At 45.2% G+C, this 9910-nt stretch overlaps 1 protein-coding gene across 1 annotated transcript in view; it reads left to right on the forward strand.

Annotated features, from left to right (window-relative positions):
* Positions 1-7968, forward strand: part of TINCR (TINCR ubiquitin domain containing) — a 136400-nt gene extending 128432 nt beyond the window's left edge. Inside the window, exon 3 of the mRNA XM_069649331.1 lies at positions 2755-7968. The gene's annotated coding sequence lies outside the window, so the exon portion shown is untranslated. The remainder of the gene's footprint in view (positions 1-2754) is intronic.
* The last annotated feature ends 1942 nt before the right edge of the window (positions 7969-9910 follow it).

Genomic DNA, 9910 nt, shown 5'->3' on the forward strand with positions numbered 1-9910 from the left:
GGTATTCTTTCATGCTCCACCTTTTACCCCTGTGAGGAAACGAAAAGGCTGTCAGGTGTGTTTGTGTGATTCTGGTCAATTGCCTGACTTTGCCTGTCCCTTGGGTTGGGACATGTCTGGCAAACAGTTTTCGGATTATTAACATGAAATGAACAGGGGGGATTATGGGAACGGTTGTGTTTTGTTAATGCCTATTGAGATTTCAGAAAATAATGACCAGAGGGGCGTGGAAAAGAATGACCGGGAATATTTGGGTGGAAAACAGGAAAATTAGGATTCTGTGAGTTGTGGTTTTCGAGGCTAACGAGGTTTGGGCTCCTAGTTGGTTTATCAGAGGTATAAGGGGGTTGTATTTTTATTAAGGGAGCTTCTTTGGGAGAAAGGGAGGTAGATGTCGAATAACCAAAAAAAGCCTCAGGGACTTTGTCCCTGGTAGAACACTGCATCTCTCCTGGGGCATTCCTTCAAGGCTAACCCTGGGCTCCCCTACCCAGGTGATCCTCTCTCGCTTGTCCACCCCCAGGGTTGGGTTCTGAGAGTGCCAGCCCTTCCCAGGCCACCTGAATAAGGGAGTCCCGAGGTCTCTACCTGTGAGAATACCCTCAGGTTTCTCACATGGGTGATCACCTAGTCTTTGGAAAATCTCTCAAAACCTGGCTATTAACGAAGCCACAACGGACAATCTAGCATTACGCCCTCTAATGTCCAAACCAAGCACAACTTTCAACTTCTAGCCGCCGCATGCTGAGACTGTAAGACTCACCAGAACTACTCAGATGAACCAGAATGCTCATGCATCTCCTAAAGGATAGACCACTTAGATTTTAACAACATAATATCTATTGGAAATCTGGACATAAAGACCAATCAGAGCACCAACCTGGCAAACCAGGATAAAATAGAGACTGGCCCATTTGGGTCAGCCACAGTGACTTGTTAAATACTCCTGTGCACAACACTTAAATGCAGAACACCTTGTAGATCAGAACACAGTAATTTGTTCCTCCAACGTGTTGTCCCCATTAGAAGTCAGAAACTGGCACCACCCCACAATCATCATAAAATGAAACCCAGAACAGTAACAACTATTGCTAGAAACTCAATGAACTCTACCGCTTTAGTCTAGTCCTAGAATTCCAACAGCTGGGCCCCCCCAGGAGCCTGAAACCACCTCCCTCTTCCCAATCGAATCAGCTCACTTTGCTCTCTACTACTAGCACTCTTAAACTACTCACGCGGACCACAGCACAAAAGCAGATTTGATGTATGCCTGCCTTGCCAGCCACAGAAAAGTTGCATGTGCTTCTCAGAGCTCACTGCACAGCCTGCTGCATCTTTGGCTCTATCACATAATGTGCACTGCCTGGGGCTCTCCCAGTGTTTCGGTGCTGTCATCCTGTAGAGCGAGAGATTTTCTCACTGGATACAACACATACACAAGTGCCAATGCCATAAACCACATAGAATCATACCGGCGCTTAGGACATATGGCCTAAACTCTTCAATGCCACATGTTTCGCATCTGCCACTCCTTTATTACCACCCCCTCTTTTTTGGCAGAATCACAAGCCACCACAAATTTCAGAGATGTGCTATAAGAGACTCATTTACATCACGTCATTACATTGGGTCGTAATAACACTTATTAAAGCACTTAGATGAGAGTGGTAGCAGCCATGAAGTGCACGAAACAAATACAGTATTATTATTATTGTTAAACTGGAAACAATGGAAAAAGGTCAGGTACAGCATTGTTATGGGTTATCTGTTTAAAACACTGCGACAGCCCTTTAAGGCAGACCGTTGAATGTCATGTTGAGATCGTAATATGTAAGTTTGACTGGGGTACGATTCAGGGTGCTGGTGAAGAGGAAGAGTGGGGTGGGGTGATTGCAGACTGTTAATTTCTATTATGTTTTTAATGTTGTCATTAATTTAAATCTGCAGCAACACATGATGGTATATATGTTCAATGAAAAACACACATTAAAGCACTTGTAACACCAAATCCATTGAATGTTTGGCCTTTTTGCAAACATTGAATATAGATTAGGGTGACCAGATGTCCCGGTTTTGCCAGGACTGTACGGGTATTTGCGCCTCCGTCCAGGGTCCGCAGACTTTTCTAAGTTTAAAAATTCTGTTCCTGGATTTGGGGATTGTGTGCATCCCATCCAGGTTTGTGGCCCAATAACATGATTTTTCCATAGGTTTGCCCAAAATACGGAATGGTATCCACCCGAACCGCAAATCCCAGACAGGTGTTTAAAATTTAAAATAGTCTCTGGACCCCGGGTGCTCTCCTCACTCGATAAACATGACACGGGATAGACCACCCACACAGAAGTAGAACAAGTTTCACAGATTAATCTATAGTCCTACTTCTGTCAGTGGCCTGTCCCGGTTTTTTATTTTCAAAATGTGGTCACCCTAATATAAGTTACCTTTTACGTGTGTAAACAACTTGACGCAAACCGTTTAGTGCCTTAATCTTACTCTGACCTTGCATAGTTCCACCTTTTTAATAAATGCAAACAGCTTGATAAAATATGTTTACTTAAACCAGATTGGCCTTTTCACCCTTATTTGTTTGTGCCTCCATTTTTCCCTTCTACTTCTATTTGCGCACCCTGTTTGCCCTCCCCTATATTGATTTCTAGAGACGCTATTGTCCGTGCCCCCTGAAATTGCTTAAGATGGCAATGAAAAAAAAATCATCACTGATTGATAAGTATCCCGTTCTCTCCACTGCAGGTGTGAAAGACAGCGAAGCCTGGTTCGGCGACCAGAAGCCAGCTCTTCTTCCCGCTGCCAGCCCCACAGAAGGATGGACTAGCAGTATTATGTCAGTTGAATCAAAAAACGCCTACCAGTTTACCAGTATTTTCAGAACGTTCTTTTTCTTGTATTGGAACAGTTACGTTTTGACAGCCGACTGCCCAGATACTGGAATGGAAGTACTATGTGTAGGCAATTAAATTGCATTCACATTTTCTTTTCAGGGTATTGTGCAGGCACAGCAGAATCCGCGACGAACGCTGGCGCATGTACGTGGCGCACAAAAGACTCGAGCTGCCGGCCTGCATGGGCTTCCGCTTTGAACTACCTCTTTTTTTTTAAATGGAGCATACTCCTTGCTTGCGAGGGCTGTTCGTGCGCACACAGGAGATGGGGAGTTTCGCTATAGAAAGCCGAGCCGCTTCACTGGCTGACGAGCAGTTTGTCATGTCTACAAAGGCCTTTTTTTTTTTTACTCCTGGGTTCAATGTTCAGTTCCGATATGGTAGTCACTTTCTGAGCCCCCCTACCACTCCCCTCTATTCATCAGTCTCAAAAATCATCAAGACAAGCGTGCAGGGTATCCTTTTCACCTCTGCAACGGCCAATCAGGCAGCCAATAAACACTTGCTTTGACTCAGCCTCCAATGCATTGATCACAGGTGATTAATCAGTCCAGAAATCCCCCAGCGCCCTGTTCAGTGACATTTGACCTTCAGCCGCTTGACGACCCCTTAGCCGAACTTGCAGGGTCACGAGGTAAAACCTGACTGCATAGGAGTGGTTCTGCCTCTTAGCGGATCTGGCGCTCAAAGAAAGGTGCATTGCCCCCTGCAGGGCATTGACGCTGAATAGTTGCAGTTCCTTGCAGTGGATGCAGTTGGTCGAATATAGGCGTCTATTGAACTGCAATGGAGAGAGTTACAGCTGTCTCCAGTTACATCTTGAATTGGTTATTGGTTGCTCGTGGTCCCCATCGTTTTACTTTGTTATTTTAATTTTACATGAGACTTTAATTCCCTTGTTTTTCTCCTCGCAGGCCATGTAAAGTCCAACATCCATAACACACTTTCTGCCAGTGGATCAAGTACATGCCATTTGTTTGGTTTTCTCATTAGCGGTAGATCAAAAGTATTCACTGGAAATGAAACATAACTCAAGCATTCACGTTTTGCAAGTGATGGCACAGGGTGAGCTTGCCCATAGATACATTGGGAGATTTCCATACGGCATTCGTGCCAACATTATCAATTCCATGTTTGTAGGCAGGAGTCCAGTGCTTGTTTTAACTTTGAAATTAGACTTGTAGCCCAGGATTTTTTTAACGAGGAAATCCAGGATTACAAGTCACAGAAGGCAAAGTTAAAACCAGTACTCGCGTTCCGTCTTCCGAATGGAATGGATGTTCGGAAGTAGAGGCAGCCCTAGCCCCCTTTAAAAGCACAGGTGGGCAGGGGAGGAGTCAGTAACATACACTAGCCTGTCACGATTAAGCCCAATTTTCCTTTCGACCAATCTGCTTCTGTACAGGCCGGGTCGACAGCTCAGATCCGTCTCGCCTCGAAGCAAGACAGCGTGGAGCAACACAGGTTCAATCCCGGGGTTCGCGCTTAGAAACCTGGGTATTAAACGCTTTATAAATAAACAATTACATGTGAAGTGTGCTGTTTGTCAATGTTACTGGCGCCTGTTGGTTTTGCTTTCTTTGAGCTGTTTAGTTTTCCTCTTTCCCATGAACACACAAACCACCCGCACTATGAGTTATGTCCAGTCGCTCAAGAAGCAATATTGTACCCGCTGTCCAGTGTAGGTGTCCCGATTGTATTGGTTCTCTGTTGGGAAGCCTGCGCACTAACAGTTAAGAAAGACCGGAAGAGGGGCTGCCATTGTGAACAGCTGGAAGAGGATGCACTTGTTTTGACCGGAGAGCAGGAAGAGAGAGGATTTGTTTTGAACAGATAACGGGAAAGGTTGGGCGTGTTGTCACGCTGGATGACACTTTATGTAAATGGAGTCAGAGTGGTGAGCACACATTGATGGGGTTTCACATTGAAAGATTGAGACGAAACAACAGTACCACGAGCTCATCCTAGATGCCCATTTTCTGTGCACAGTAAATGAGGATTCGATGTTAACGTGCCACCACTTTGCAAGCCCTGGGGTCTCCTTATCAAAGTGTTGCATTCTGGGATCTGTAGTCTTGGTGGTGAACAATTGACCAGGTTGGAAATAATCCCTTGATACCAATGATTTGTAACAGGAAAGCAGGGACTGAAAAAGGTGCTATTGCCTCACAATCTTGACTCTCGCAGACCATCCTGAATTCATATGCTAGATTGCCCTCCAGCACTTGGCATGAGGCGCTGCGGCGTCCATACACCACGCTTTCCCTGCAGTATATAGTGCCACTCCTGAAGCCCCACTGCCCGCGCCCCCGTAATGTGTCATGTCACAAAAACTCCTAGGAGATCAACTCCAAAAGGTGACACGCCCAGCACTGTAATATTTATTCTTTTTAGACACGTGACACCTCCCCACCACTTCTGCCTTGCAGTGCATATAGATTTAGAAATGTTGGGTCGGGTCTCTTTGAATTTTGGGATGCAATGTTGCCCTGGATTTCTCTGTGGTGAGCAGTCATTGCCTCTGGCTGCAGCTGCTTTGCTCTAGTTAAAACATATACTGCCCCCGCATGATGATGGATGATGGGCGCGAGCCTCATATACATTTCTAATTATCTCTTTGGGTAGTATTCCATTTAATTGTTTTAGCATGTCTGTGCCATTACAGGAAGGGACCCATCCACATGCAAATTGGACTTGACTCTGCCCCGTGATAGCTGAACTACTTGTCACGTTACCTCTGCATTGGAACACAGCCTCAGGAAGTGTTTCAGCTTGGTTAACCCTCATCAGTGAGGTGCAGCTGGGTTGGATGTGCCTGAAGTGAGTCTCAATATCAACCAGCCTTGTTTGGCAGCCTTTGCCTCATTCTTTCTCAAAAGACCTCCTGTTCTTTGGAGAGACAATTCTGAGATAAATTCCTGACGTTGGTACTTTCTGATATTTTCTCTATTTACCCGAGCCACAGAATTAGACGAAGAAAAGACTCGATCCAAAGGAAATTAATGCCAGAAAACAAGGAGAACGTTCACACGTGAGTGCAGGGATCTGTGGTTGCCTGCCAAGGGGCATTTTCCATCAGATTTCCTATACTGATTCCAAAAGGCCACAATTCCAAACGATATGCAAATGGTAAAGGCTTGATTGAAGTATGCAGATAGTGGCACAGACAGAACGTAACACCCATGCTTCTAACATGTCCCATGTCATGAGGGTCATCATGGTTCAGTCCCAGTCTATTGGACAATAGTGCGCTACATGCTGAGACTGGGATATGACATTTTCCATTGCAGCTCTGGACCTTCAAGTCCCATCATGGAAAGTGCTTTTGGCTAAATGGCCACAGCGGGCTGATGTTGATGGGTGTGGCAGCTGTCATCCAAGATATCCAATCAGAACGTCTTGTGTCTAGCATTAAATTCCAGTCAGTTTGAACACCCTTGGACTTATCCTTGGCCTCAAGCCCAGGGACTGTGTCTCTCCAGACCTGAAATTCCTACACTGGCTCCCAGTGGCTGTAAGGATCAAGTTCAATACCCTTTGCATCGTCCACAAGGCTTTCTGGGGCCGGGGCCCACTTTACATCCAACACTCTCTTCCTAAATACCTTCCTTCCCGAGACACTTCTCCAGGCAGAGAGAGGGGGGTAGATCTCTTTCCTCTGCAGGTGCCTCCATATGGAATGGCCTCCCCGCCCCTCTCAAACTTCAGCCGGACCTCCTGAAATTCCCAAAGCAGCTCAATACCTTCCTTTTCTCCTTTGCCTTCTCTCTCTCCCTCCCCTGCTGACCTTTCTGTCTGCTGTGCCGACTGGTTGTCTGGCTACCCCCAGAGGCTCACTGGGTACTTGGCTCCATCGTGATTAGTCTCCAATGCACTGCCTCCGGGTCTACCAGACACTTGGGCTGTAACTGTAACCTCTACAGTGCCCTGCCTCCTTGCACTTATCCAGAGCAATCGCTTCCCTGTTTGCACTTCCCACTGCCTTCTCCCTGGCACTTTCCCTTCTCCCTCCCCCCTGCACTATGTGCTGTGAAGTTGCACGATCTGAATGACACAAGGCATATAGTAAGGTCGTTCTTCTTGTCCTCCCTCTGTCTTCCCTGCCTTGTCTTGTCGCGCCTTGAAACACTTGTGTATAGACGCATTATAAATGGCATATCACATATCACTCTTACCAACCTCTAAGTGGATGGGCAACTGTAATAGTACTGGCCTATAGAATAAACGGGAAGTTTTCCACTTAGACCAGTGCTTTTGACTTATCTGTAGGCCAGCGACAGAGTCAGTTCATTATCATGAGACTGATATCTGACTGATTCCTCCCCAGCTCTACCGGCAATCCATAGGCACTCAATGTAGGAACTGGCCCCATTTCACTGTAGGCGGATCTGCCCTGTTAAAACAAAACAACCTTATTTCCTAATTTGCACGTTTCCAGCACTTTATTAATGATATGTCTTATTAAAATATTACAACTTAGTCCTATGTGAAGAAATAGCTACAAAATGTTGTCCCATAATATAGACTTAAAACACATCTGCCCTTGTTATGCATTGGAAATAAAAAAGCGGGTAATAACGTAGCCCGCTAAAATCAATAGAGCCTAATTAATCCTGATTACCCAAGTCCTCTACCCTTGTAACAAACCACTACAAACACTTACTTACCTTTGCCACCCGAGTCCTGATTCTTCCAGCGTGGGGCTAAGAAGGAGTAGGTCTGTCCCTGCCAACCTACCACTTCCCAATCCCCTCTCGCCTTGTTAGTGGGCGGTACCCCCATGCCCACCCAACCAAAAGCACACTTCCCTTTTAAGTCCCATTTTATATTGATTCTGCTTGTCTCTAGGTATTTATTTCTATCACTTTGTTTTCATTGTTGGGTATGGCGCTCAGCTTCCGGAATGCTCTCGCGTTCAGGTCGCGCTAGGGAAATGTGAATAGCGTGCAGATTGCGTATGTGTTTATTGTCTGTAATTTATTCCGTTTTGTTGTTCCAGTGTTTTGTGGTGGCTGTTGAAGGGCTGCGCCACACTGCGTGAAATAAAACTGTATTACTGTGTGTACTTTTGTTTTCTGTCTCTCTGAAGTGAACCCGCCTCCTTGTTTAGAGAATTATGGGCCCGTTTCTGCTAATTGCCTCTTCAGCAGTAAAGCTTGCAGATACAGTAGCTCTTTGCGGCATTAATTCACCGGCGACAAGGATAATGGCCGGCGTTATTTGGCTGCAGAAGGGCTGCTGTCACAGAGTTTCTGCAGACAGATCCTTCAGTCTTCGCCGTACTTTTGCAGTGGACCCCCCCCCCCTCCCATTTGGTAATTGAATGGATGTTTATTGTTTTCCACAAAGGATTCCTAAAACAAATCCCACAAAGCAGGACTGTGCTGTTCTGCAGGGCCATCCTTTTTTGGAAAGCCCTGCCAGAGATACGAATGAATGAGTGCATCAATAAAGAAATGTTATGGACCCCTTTAGTTGCAATGTACCCCCCCCATCCCATCTCTCATTACTCCGACCAGTGACTACTCAACTATAAAGGTGGCAGGAGCCAAATAATGTATGGGTAGAGCCAGAGTCGAGTCACGGGGCCTAGATTGGCCAAACACGAGCCACCAAAAGATGCACTACTGCTGATGCTCCCTGAAACACAAACCACATACCCTTCATACTGCCTCCTCAACTGTCACATCAAATACCCAACACCTGCCATCTTCCTCCCATCGACCCACAAGCCAAATCCATACCCAATCTCTTGCCCCCCTCATTCCCCATTACAGGAAACATACGACACAGTGAATTTAAATAATGTGCCCAGGATCACATACTTTTTACTAGAAGGGATTTGAGACAGTCTACACTTTAAACACTTGACCACATATCTTCTCATCTCTTTCTAATACAAATGTGGGTAATGTGTGGTGTTAAGGGATTAAAATAAGGCTCTGATGTAAAAAGATCGTGTAAAAGTACACAAATCACATGATAAAACATGACAAATACATAAAGCACAAAGCAAAAAGAGCGATTATAGGTTTATCTTTATTTTAATCCTGAATGAAACTCCACATGCAGCAGAATTTAATATTATGCTGTCCTAAACAATCTCCTTTTTTACCACTATACTTTCAAGTTTTTGATACACAACAACAAACAGTGTGAAATGTCGGCTTCTTGTAGTCTTTGCTTCAGACAGACATTATGCAAGTAGGGAGAAGGGGGGTTAACCTGGATACCTCGCATTTGTTTTTGTGAGAAGAAATTGATTTTCCACACAGTTTCTTTGCCTTTTGTGATTGGACAGAACATTTTGTTTTATTTTCTCTTGTTTTAACTTTTTAAGTTGTAACAAGATTTTTAATTGATACAATGTTGCCTCTTGTGTCCCAATTGAGGTCAGCCAACACGCGTTTCGACCTGTAGGTCCTTTTCAAGGCTTTGTGATGTGGTCCTGAGCCCCCAATGGGGTCCTTGATAGGATATGGCGAATTATTCCTGTCAATACAGCTGGGCTCTTGTTGGGCCATGGGGTCTGAAGCGTTCACCATCATTGCGTCTTGTGCTGTGGCAGGGCCCAACAAGAGCCCAGCTGTATTGACAAGAATAATTTGCCATATCCCATCAAGGACCCCATAGGGGGCTCAGGACCACATCACATAGCCTTGAAAAGGACCTACGGATCGAAACACTTGTCGGCTGACCTCAATTGTGACATAAGAGCCCACACTGTATCAATAAAAAATCTTGTTACAACTTAAAAAGTTAAAACAAGACAAAATAAAACAAAATTGTCCGCTCCAATCACAAAACGCAAAGAAAGTGCAGGAAAATCCATTTCTTCTAACAAAACAAATGTGAGCTAACCAGGTTACTCCCCCTTCTCTCTACTAAACAAATGAGGTGTGGGCTTCACCTCAACACAAACCTGTTACTTTGCCCTTATAACGTTTAGATACAAGCGTACCATATTAGAGCTCAGCAAGGTTGGTTCCACCTCTCGGGCCCCTGTA

Source organism: Ambystoma mexicanum, chromosome 1p (assembly GCF_040938575.1).
Source record: "Ambystoma mexicanum isolate Mex_15411 chromosome 1p, UKY_AmexF1_1, whole genome shotgun sequence".
NCBI lineage: Eukaryota > Metazoa > Chordata > Amphibia > Caudata > Ambystomatidae > Ambystoma > Ambystoma mexicanum.